Source organism: Staurois parvus, unplaced genomic scaffold (assembly GCF_062004578.1).
Source record: "Staurois parvus isolate SC_StPar_1 unplaced genomic scaffold, SC_StPar_1.0 ptg000858l, whole genome shotgun sequence".
NCBI classification, from domain to species: Eukaryota; Metazoa; Chordata; class Amphibia; order Anura; family Ranidae; genus Staurois; species Staurois parvus.
In genome coordinates this window covers 1,842,862-1,851,840 of record NW_028318654.1, presented here as the reverse complement: position 1 = coordinate 1,851,840, position 8,979 = coordinate 1,842,862, and the positions used below count along the sequence as shown (strand labels likewise).

Genomic DNA, 8,979 nt, shown 5'->3' with positions numbered 1-8,979 from the left:
CTCAGTACTTCTCAATGACTGCAAGAATGCACACAGAGAGAAAGAGAAATGATTGCTTTTACATAGTATATGGGTGTAAAAGCAATCAGTGTAAAAAAAAAAAAAAAAAATCTTCATCACCCCCCCCCCCCAAGTAGTACAGTGTCGCCATGGTGACACTGTACTGCTAGGGTGACAGTATGTAAAAAAAAAAATATATATATAAAAAAATAAAATAAAAATGTAAAAAAAAATGTTTAAAAATTATAATTTTTGGTTATAAACTAATTTGGATTTTTTTTTTTTTTTTTTTTACTAAAAAGATAACGGAATAAATTTTGGCTAAGATTTATGATGAAATATTATTTATTTGCAAATTTTATAAAAAAAAACACTTTTTTTTTCAAAAATTTTTAGACCTTTCATTTACATAGCAAAAAAAATACAAATCCCAGTGGTGAATAAATACCACCAAAATGAAGCTTTATCTGTCTCAAAAAAATGGTAAAAAATTCATTTGGGTACAGTGTTGCATGACCGCGCAATTGTCATTCAAAGTGTGATAGTGCTAAAAGCTGAAAATTGCCCTGGTCAGGAAGGGGGTGGAAGTGGTTAAATGTAAACGCTGCAACCTGCAATCTGTCACTAGGTAGTCCGTTTATGCAGCTGGTCCTAAAGTGTTCATTATTTTCATAATAATAATTTTTTTAAGATGTGTGCTAATAAAGAAAATGTCAGTTTTTTTCATATTTTAGTGTTTTGTCTTTTCCCTCAGTTTATACAATCGGCTTGATGAAGTTAAAACCAGGAAAGAAGAGAAGATGAGACAGGAGGCCTATGCCAGGAACAGGGAAAAAGCAAGAGAGTTTAAAAAGGTAAAGAGAGGATTTTTGTTTTTTTAAAAAAACAAAACCACTGAAGCAGGGTAAAAGTTAAAACATATTCTGGTACCAAAAACAACTTTACTGAAACATCGAGTCACATACATAAATTAGTACCGATGTGTACAGAATAGATTGAATAAAGCTTCAAATGGAAAGACAGGTACAACATACCCACAAAGGGGGTGTTGGGAAGATATAGGTGCACTGGTTAATATGTGGCATAAGAGTGTGCACAACGAAGAGTTGTCTAGAACAGCATGGAGACTGGGGTAAACATGAAATGAAAGGTTGTATAACATTGTCCCATAGTACACGGCTATATATCATGTGCATTGATAGAGGGTCAATGTGCTAATCCTATATATCTAATGTCAACCATGTAGTATGGAAGAGGCTCACATGGCCATGGGTTTTGATAGAGAAATCGGCATGTAAGCAAGGAAAGACAAATGGGGAAGAGTCCCCAGAAGCAAGGGAGGAAAAGAAAAGCTGGGGAAAGATTCATACCAAAGAACATAGCTGCTGCAAGGGAGAATCTGCTTCAAACGTGCGAATCACTATCTGTTACAACCAGTTCCAAACCCAGTAAGTTCTATCAACAGCTATGTAGTTTTGGGACCTGCCTGATTGGGTCCAAATTGAATGGTTAGTTAAGGTAACTCCTCACTTGGATTTACATCTAAGTAATGCTCTTCTGCAGCTGTAATAAACCTCTAAAAGGAAAGTCCCAAAGCCCATAATGGGTGCGTAGATCAAACTGAACCACATGTCCATGCTGATGCTTTTTTATAGACATGTCTTCATGGTGCTGATGATGCTTTTAGTTGTTCAGTATGATGTGTGCACAAGCAGCAGATACCTTTGTTGTAGAAGAGCTGTAATGCACATGGAGAGTGGTTTATGCATCATATCTTGGTATATTCCCTCTACACACCCCCAAGGTCCTCGTCTACTCCATAATGCGCCGCTGTTCTGTGCTTCTAGTTGTATTGATCATGCTGGTACATTTTCTAGATTGTAAGCTTGAAAGAGTAGGGCCCTCTTACCCCTCGTACGCTGTCTGTTTTTGTTGTACTGTGCCATGTATTGTCCCCCCTATTGCACAGCGCTGAGCAAACCCTTTGGCGCTATATAAACTCGATGTAATAATAATAATACATTTTAGGCTTTCTGGATGTGTTAACGTGCTCTTAAAAGAATTAAAAATTTTTTATACATATGGAAAAAGTAATACCAAAGTTTCCCACTTTTATGTACTGCAAATATTTGGGATTCAGGAACGGAACATAGCATAGCTTCCAACCACGGTCTACCATTAACTGTGAGAGCTTCTTACAACATTGGTCATTTTCTTATCTAATGCTTTAACCGTGCTTTAAATTTACAGAGGACATTGGAAAAGTTGAGAGCGAACAAGATGAAATGACAAGAAAAACTGTTGAAGACTCCTGAACCCTTTGTCTACTTAGAAATGGAGGTTCTAAAATGAAGTACCGATTTGCCCTGCACATTTATTGGCGTGTGTTAAAAGAATATTTCTTGGCATCCAAGTGCATTTTTATGCGCTAGCATGTAACTCTGGCGGGTCATTTAGGACTCTTACACTGGACAATCACCAAAAGAAGACAGTATAAGTGACATGAACTGGTTATATCTAAAACCGTGCTTGTAGCTGGTATTTCACAGAAGATTGTAATCTGCTCAGTCATCTTTACTGGTGAGGGCAGTCATTGCGGAAGTTGAGGCAGTGCTTTCCATTTGCATATCTATGATCTGTAGCCTCAGTGAGGCTCTATTCTTTAACCTCCTCTTTGTATGTTCTAATGGGTAGAATGTTCTAAAAAAAAAAAAGGAGGGGGATCTGGAGTGATTTTTTTTTTTCCCTTAAACTGTTAAAGTTTAAAATATTTATTTAAAGTTCCATATTTACCATTACCAACAAGGAGGTGGTGAGCTTTGCTAAACGGAAGCTGATTGTGCACCTCCAGCCTATTGCCTTAACCAGTTGGGTTAGTGGGCTTATGATTACTGGGGATAGAAATCCCAGTGTGGCCAGAACATGCTATTGTAAAGTTTGTGTTTTTCCATATTTTGCTTAGAAAGGAAACTGTAAAAAATAAATTATTTTCCAAACACATTTAAAGCACAATCGTACTTTTCTGGATATTTTTTCAGTTTAATCATTCCTCTCCAGCTACCTGTGGTCTGCCCACCTGCTTTTATACTTTCCTTGAACCTCTGATCCAGCGATCCTCACTGTAGCTCTGCTCTGAGCCACATGGGTGTCTTCTGAAACAATTGCTGGATCGGGGCAGAAGTTGAGTTTAATGCCAGGTGGGCAGCATTCAAATTTCTTATGAAAAGTAGTTGTACTTTCTGATACTTTATATCAGATCATTACAGGTAATCGCAACAAAACGACTGCCCTACAGGGCATGAATGACAAATGCTTTTTTAGGATTTTCAAAAAGTATCCAAAAAGCCCCCATCTTAGGATGTACCTGTAGACTAGTCGTAATTTGTAACTATGTCATGAGATTACACAGCAGGCACCCTACAGGTCTGTAGTGACCAGACCTAGCAGGTTTTTACTGTTAGCCAACCGCCGTATTGACCACTAAGGTGTTGGATGGGACAGAATCCAGCTGCACCATACAGTGTTTGGTCATTGCTTGCATATTCAATCATCTTTGCTTTTTGCCAGGGAGATCTGGGTCCTGGAATGCTCTGGAATTCGTTACCATGGTGGAACTTACATGTTCCTGCTCTGTAATTTCAAGGCCAGGTTACATGCTATAACCAGAGCCCGGCATGGCTTTAAAGGAAAAATCTTACTAAAACTATGCTCCTTTTAGGCCGAGAGTAAATGAAGCATGGTTGAGTGTAAAATCATGCTTAGCTTGAGGGCTAATTCACATTTAAACATCGAGGTAATGTGAACTGAGGTGCTGTGTGTTGAGGTGTCATTTATTGTCACTATTATAGTAGCAGGTAACATGCCTGCACTGCCTTTACCACAGCGTGCTCTTGCACTAGGTAAAACAATCCAGTAACATAACCCATAATGTGAAGAGGGCCAGAAAGTACTGCTCTTTTATATTGGGGAGTTTAAAGTTCCTCCAATGATTATCTGATTCTGCCTTCCAGACTAGGATGTCAGCCCATTGACTTCAATAGGCAAATCTTCCAAGACACAGATAGGAACAGAAAGAGCCATGAGGGGAGGAGATCGCTTAAGCAGGCCTTAGATTATACAATTCTTCTTTCCTTCCACCACAGGTGAAAGGAAAGAAATATGCCTGAATCCCTCATCAACACAGTGTTGATAGGGGAACCCCTCCCACAGTGCTATTGTGTTCTGCCAGCAGGGAGACGTCCCAACTGGCAGAACAAAATTATTACTGCTAGCGTCTATAGCCGCTGGCAGAAATCATATGTAAAAATTCTCTAAGATTAGTTATACCCAAATCAGTCCAAGTGGAACAAGTTTGGTACAACCAGCCTGCCCACAGATGGATAGATTCGTGGCTGGTCCCTGCTGAACTGGCTGAAATTCAATCCATCTGTTGCTGGCTGTAGAGGAATTTAGGGGCTTTGTGGCTCTAAACCTGTTATCCATCATGCAGAACATAGGTTGTAGGTGAACATCCTCTTTATTTGGAATATCGTTGCATGTTTTTTGGTACGTTTCAAACTTTGCACATCACTTTTTGAAAAAATCTAATACTGTGCTTATCGATTTCTAAAAGTTGAATGTTTAAAAGCCTATTAATATGTATATATGTTTCCTATTTATATAATGAAGTTACTTAATATATTGATGTTTGAAAATGCTGTTACTATATTTTAATGCTATTTAACATTTTGTTTAATTTTTTAAAATAAATTGTGATTTCATAGATTTGGTTTTTGTATGTTTGTATTGTGGCTGATATTAGAGCTGTCAGTGGGTTCATACTGTTGCCCTGCGACAACCCTCAAAAATGCAAAATGATTTTCTGCAGTGCTATTCATTCTTAATGGCACACTAACCCACCTTACCAATGCACCTAGGTTGCAGCAGGCCACAACATGCTTTAAAATATTACTGTGTTTTGGTGCGTTGTGTTGCGAAAAAAATACTACATGTACCTTTTCTGGTGCATATTGGTGGGTTAGGAATTCAAATGAATGAGCTTCCTGAACACAATGCATGTTAACGCACTGCAATCCAGCCTCAAAGATGCATACTCTCCCTAGTCCATTGCGAAAACCCTTGATATATATCCAGTAGTGTTCACAGCCTACCTACTCAGTTCTTCAATCTTTCATCCAGTCAGTGCTTTTCGTGCACTAAGACACCTTAGTCCTTAGTAAAAATGTAATGATCCAATGACACATGCTTTTAGTGTAAGAGGACTAATCTCAAACATACCCTTTGTAGACTCCTTGCTGTCTCTCTTGTATAGAAAGCCTGAGATTAAAAAAAAAAAAAAGCACACTCATGGAGGTAAGGGGGGACAGGACATGCTAATCAAAGCGAAGTTCCACCCAAAAAGTGGAAGCTCCATATTTCTACTTCAAAATCTCCAACCCACCCCACTGCCACATTTGGCATCTTTTGGGGGGAAGCAGGTACCTGGTTTGACCAGTACCCACTCCCACGTCTGGGTGAATTCACCGCAGAGACAGAAGTTTGGCACCCGCCACAGACCTCTCAGACACTTCCAAGGTCCCAGAGGACTGCTGCCCATTCACAAAGCACAGCGTGCTTAACGCATTCGCAGTAGGAAACAGGTTCCCTTTAGTCAAGATGGCGACACCAGCACCTGCCAGCCAATTGAAGAATCTGCTCGGGGTGAGGACACCACTGGATGCATGCACAGGTAAGTGCCCTACTATTAAAAGTCAGCAGCCACAGTATTTGTAGCTGCTGACTTTTAATCTTTTTTTTTTTTTTTTTTTTTTTTTTTGGGAGATGGTGGGGGCCAGAACTGTGCTTTAATGTGATACATGGAGAAACCCCTAATGAATGTAAAACCCAGGGAGAGGACAGAAGATTTCGACTTGGGTATCGGCCAGAAAGGACACTTCTCATGAAATGTAAGTATTGTCCCTTGTGCTGACTTAAACAAAAAAACAATAAAAAGAGAGCTATAAACTAAACTTGGGCACACAAGGTAGAGAGGAAACTGACTGTGAAAGAAAGAGAAGGGTAACTATAAAGAATGTGACTCAGGCTGATGCAAGTACACAAATTATTGTGACACATGGGGAGATGAGGGGACACTACTAAATGTGACACACAAGGAGCCCTAATGAATGTGACAAAGGTAGAGATGAAGTGAATACAATATACATACACTAATGAATGACAAAGGGAAAACAAATGATTTGATAAAGAGTGACCATAATAAGGAATGTGACACGAGCTCTTGTGCAAAGACTGTGACACATGGGAAGATTAGGGAACACCGATGAATGTGAAACACATGGAGATGAGGGGGCACTGATGAATGTGAAATACATGGCAATGAAAGGGACACTTACAGGGGTTGGACAAAATTATGGAGAAACCAGGTAAAAGAACAAAATCATTACCTGATATGGTGTTGGACCGTCTTTGGCATGCAAGACTGCCTGAATTCTGGGAATTTGCAAATATTAGGTCTTGGATGGTAGATAATGAAATCTGTGACCACTCTTCATATAAAAATCGTTCCAGTTCTTGCAGAGATGCCGAAGGTGGAAAATGAGCTGAACTTTGTTCTTTAAAATTGACCATAGTGGCTCTATGATATTGAGGACCGGCAACTGCAGCACCAAGGGAAGGTGCAAGACTTCTGCATGCTTGTTAAATAATGTCTGCACCATGAGGTTCACATGATTGGCCAAAATTTGTACATAAAGGCTGGCAGTGACTCTGTCTTTCAAGGTGATGATGGGGCCTGCAGAATACCAAGATATGGCTGCCCAAACCATGCTGCACCGTTGGCACAAGACCGTCCTGGTCATAAGCTTGGATTGGTGTTTGCCACACATACAGTGGATATAAAAAGTCTACACACCCCTGTTAAAATGCCAGGTCTGTGACATAAAAAAAAATTAGACAAAGATAAATCATTTCAGAACTTTTTCCTCCTTTACTGTAACCTATAAACTGTACAACTCAATTGAAAAACTAACTGAAATATTTTCGGTGAGGGAAGTAAACACAAAAAACTAAAATAATGTGGTTGCAGAAGTGTTCACACTCTTATAACTGGGGATGTAGCTGCATTCAGAATTAAACAAATATTCAAAATCTGTGGTGGTTTATGTAAGAATTTATTCTAAATACTTAGGGCGGTGTCCTCTCCCTTAAACAAAATATTGCAGTGCCTCCAGCCGTTTACGGCAAATATTTAAGAAACCAATAATTTGGACACCTTAATAATTTGATCACCACTTAATAATATACCTTGAGTTCTTTCACCAATATGATTTTGTACCTTATACACAAAATTTGCCTTTTTGATCAATACATTTATTTATGTACAAATATATATATATATTAATACAAATGCAAAATACTGGCGAGGAATATATATCCGTACACACAATCAAAGATATAATATGCTAGTCTTTACGGTATCATACAAGATATGATTATCAAAGGAAAAACAAAATTTTGGGAGGTTAGTTGCAACCTATAGTGCTTCAGATATTATTTCTCATTTCCCGTGGCCATATGGAAATAAGAAAGTATCTCTGATAATTAGCACCACAACAACACTACAAATTAGTATGCAATATATACCCTCAATACCAATATTCAAACAGTTATAGTTATTATCATATAGACAACCTTAATTTATTCCTAACCACACAATTAAATGTTATAAATCTTAGAAAGTTTGAAATATAAAAGAAAATTACACTAATTTAACACAGTCTCACCACTCCCAGAATCTCAACTTTGAGGCCTCCCAGTGGGATGCAATTGGAAAAGAGATATTTCTGGGCAGTCAGGCACCAGAATTTTAATGAGCATCAGCGTCTCTGGCGAAAATCTTTTCCTTCAAAATGGCTGCTGGAAGTTCTTAGCAAAATGGCCGCAGGTAGCAAGTGAGGTATAGTGCAGTATATAGTAGCAACAGGGTAGTGAAGGAGTAGCAGAAGTCTTAGAGGTTGTCAGAAGATTAAAGTTAAAGTTCGTAGAAGATTTTAGAAGGTTGTAGGATGATAGAAGATTAAGATTCAAGTTGTTAGAAGATTGTAGGTTGATAGAAGATTAAGTTGATTGTCCTTTGAGGTGTCTGGCCTTTTAAACCATACAAGTCCTTTGTTCCGAGGGACCTCCCAACAGGCTTGTTGATTGGACAGTTGAGAAGTTTGCGTACCTAGAGATGTTCCTAACCTGTCCACTGGGGACAATCAGGTATTACAAATGAATTGGTGGTCTTAATGATGACTCACTATAAGCAGTATGTCTTTATGGATCAATATACAGTGGGGCAAAAAAGTATTTAGTCAGCCACCAATTGTGCAAGTTCTCCCACTTAAAAATATGAGAGAGGCCTGTAATTGGCATCCTAGGTAGACCTCAACTATGACAGACAAAATGAGAAAAAAAATCCAGACAATCACATTGGCTGATTTGGAAATAATTTATTTGCAAATTATAGTGGAAAATAAGTATTTGGTCACCTACAAACAAGCAAGATTTCTGGCTCTCACAGACCTGTACCTTCTTCTTTAAGGGGCTACTCTGTCCTGCACTCATTACCTGTATCAATGGCACTTGTTTGAACTTGTTATCAGTATAAAAGACACCTGTCCACAACCTCAAACAGTCACACTCCAAACTCCACTATGGTGAAGACCAAAGAGTTGTCGGACACCAGAAACGAAATTGTAGACCTGCACCAGGCTGGGAAGACTGAATCTGCAATAGGCAAGCAGCTTGGTGTGAACAAATCAACTGTGGGAGCAATAATTAGAAAATGGAAGACATACAAGACCACTGATAATCTCCCTCGATCTGGGGCTTCACGCAAGATCTCACCCCGTGGGGTCAAAATGATCACAAGAACGGTGAGCAAAAATCCCAGGACCACACGGGGGGACCTAGTGAATGATCTACAGAGAGCTGGGA

At 38.9% G+C, this 8,979-nt stretch overlaps 1 long non-coding RNA gene across 1 annotated transcript; it reads left to right on the top strand.

Annotated features, from left to right (window-relative positions):
• The first annotated feature begins 752 nt into the window (after positions 1-752).
• On the top strand, positions 753-4,764 carry LOC149443485 (uncharacterized). The gene is made up of 2 exons (XR_016306673.1): positions 753-854; positions 2,251-4,764. It is a non-coding gene; the product is annotated as an uncharacterized LOC149443485 (long non-coding RNA).
• The last annotated feature ends 4,215 nt before the right edge of the window (positions 4,765-8,979 follow it).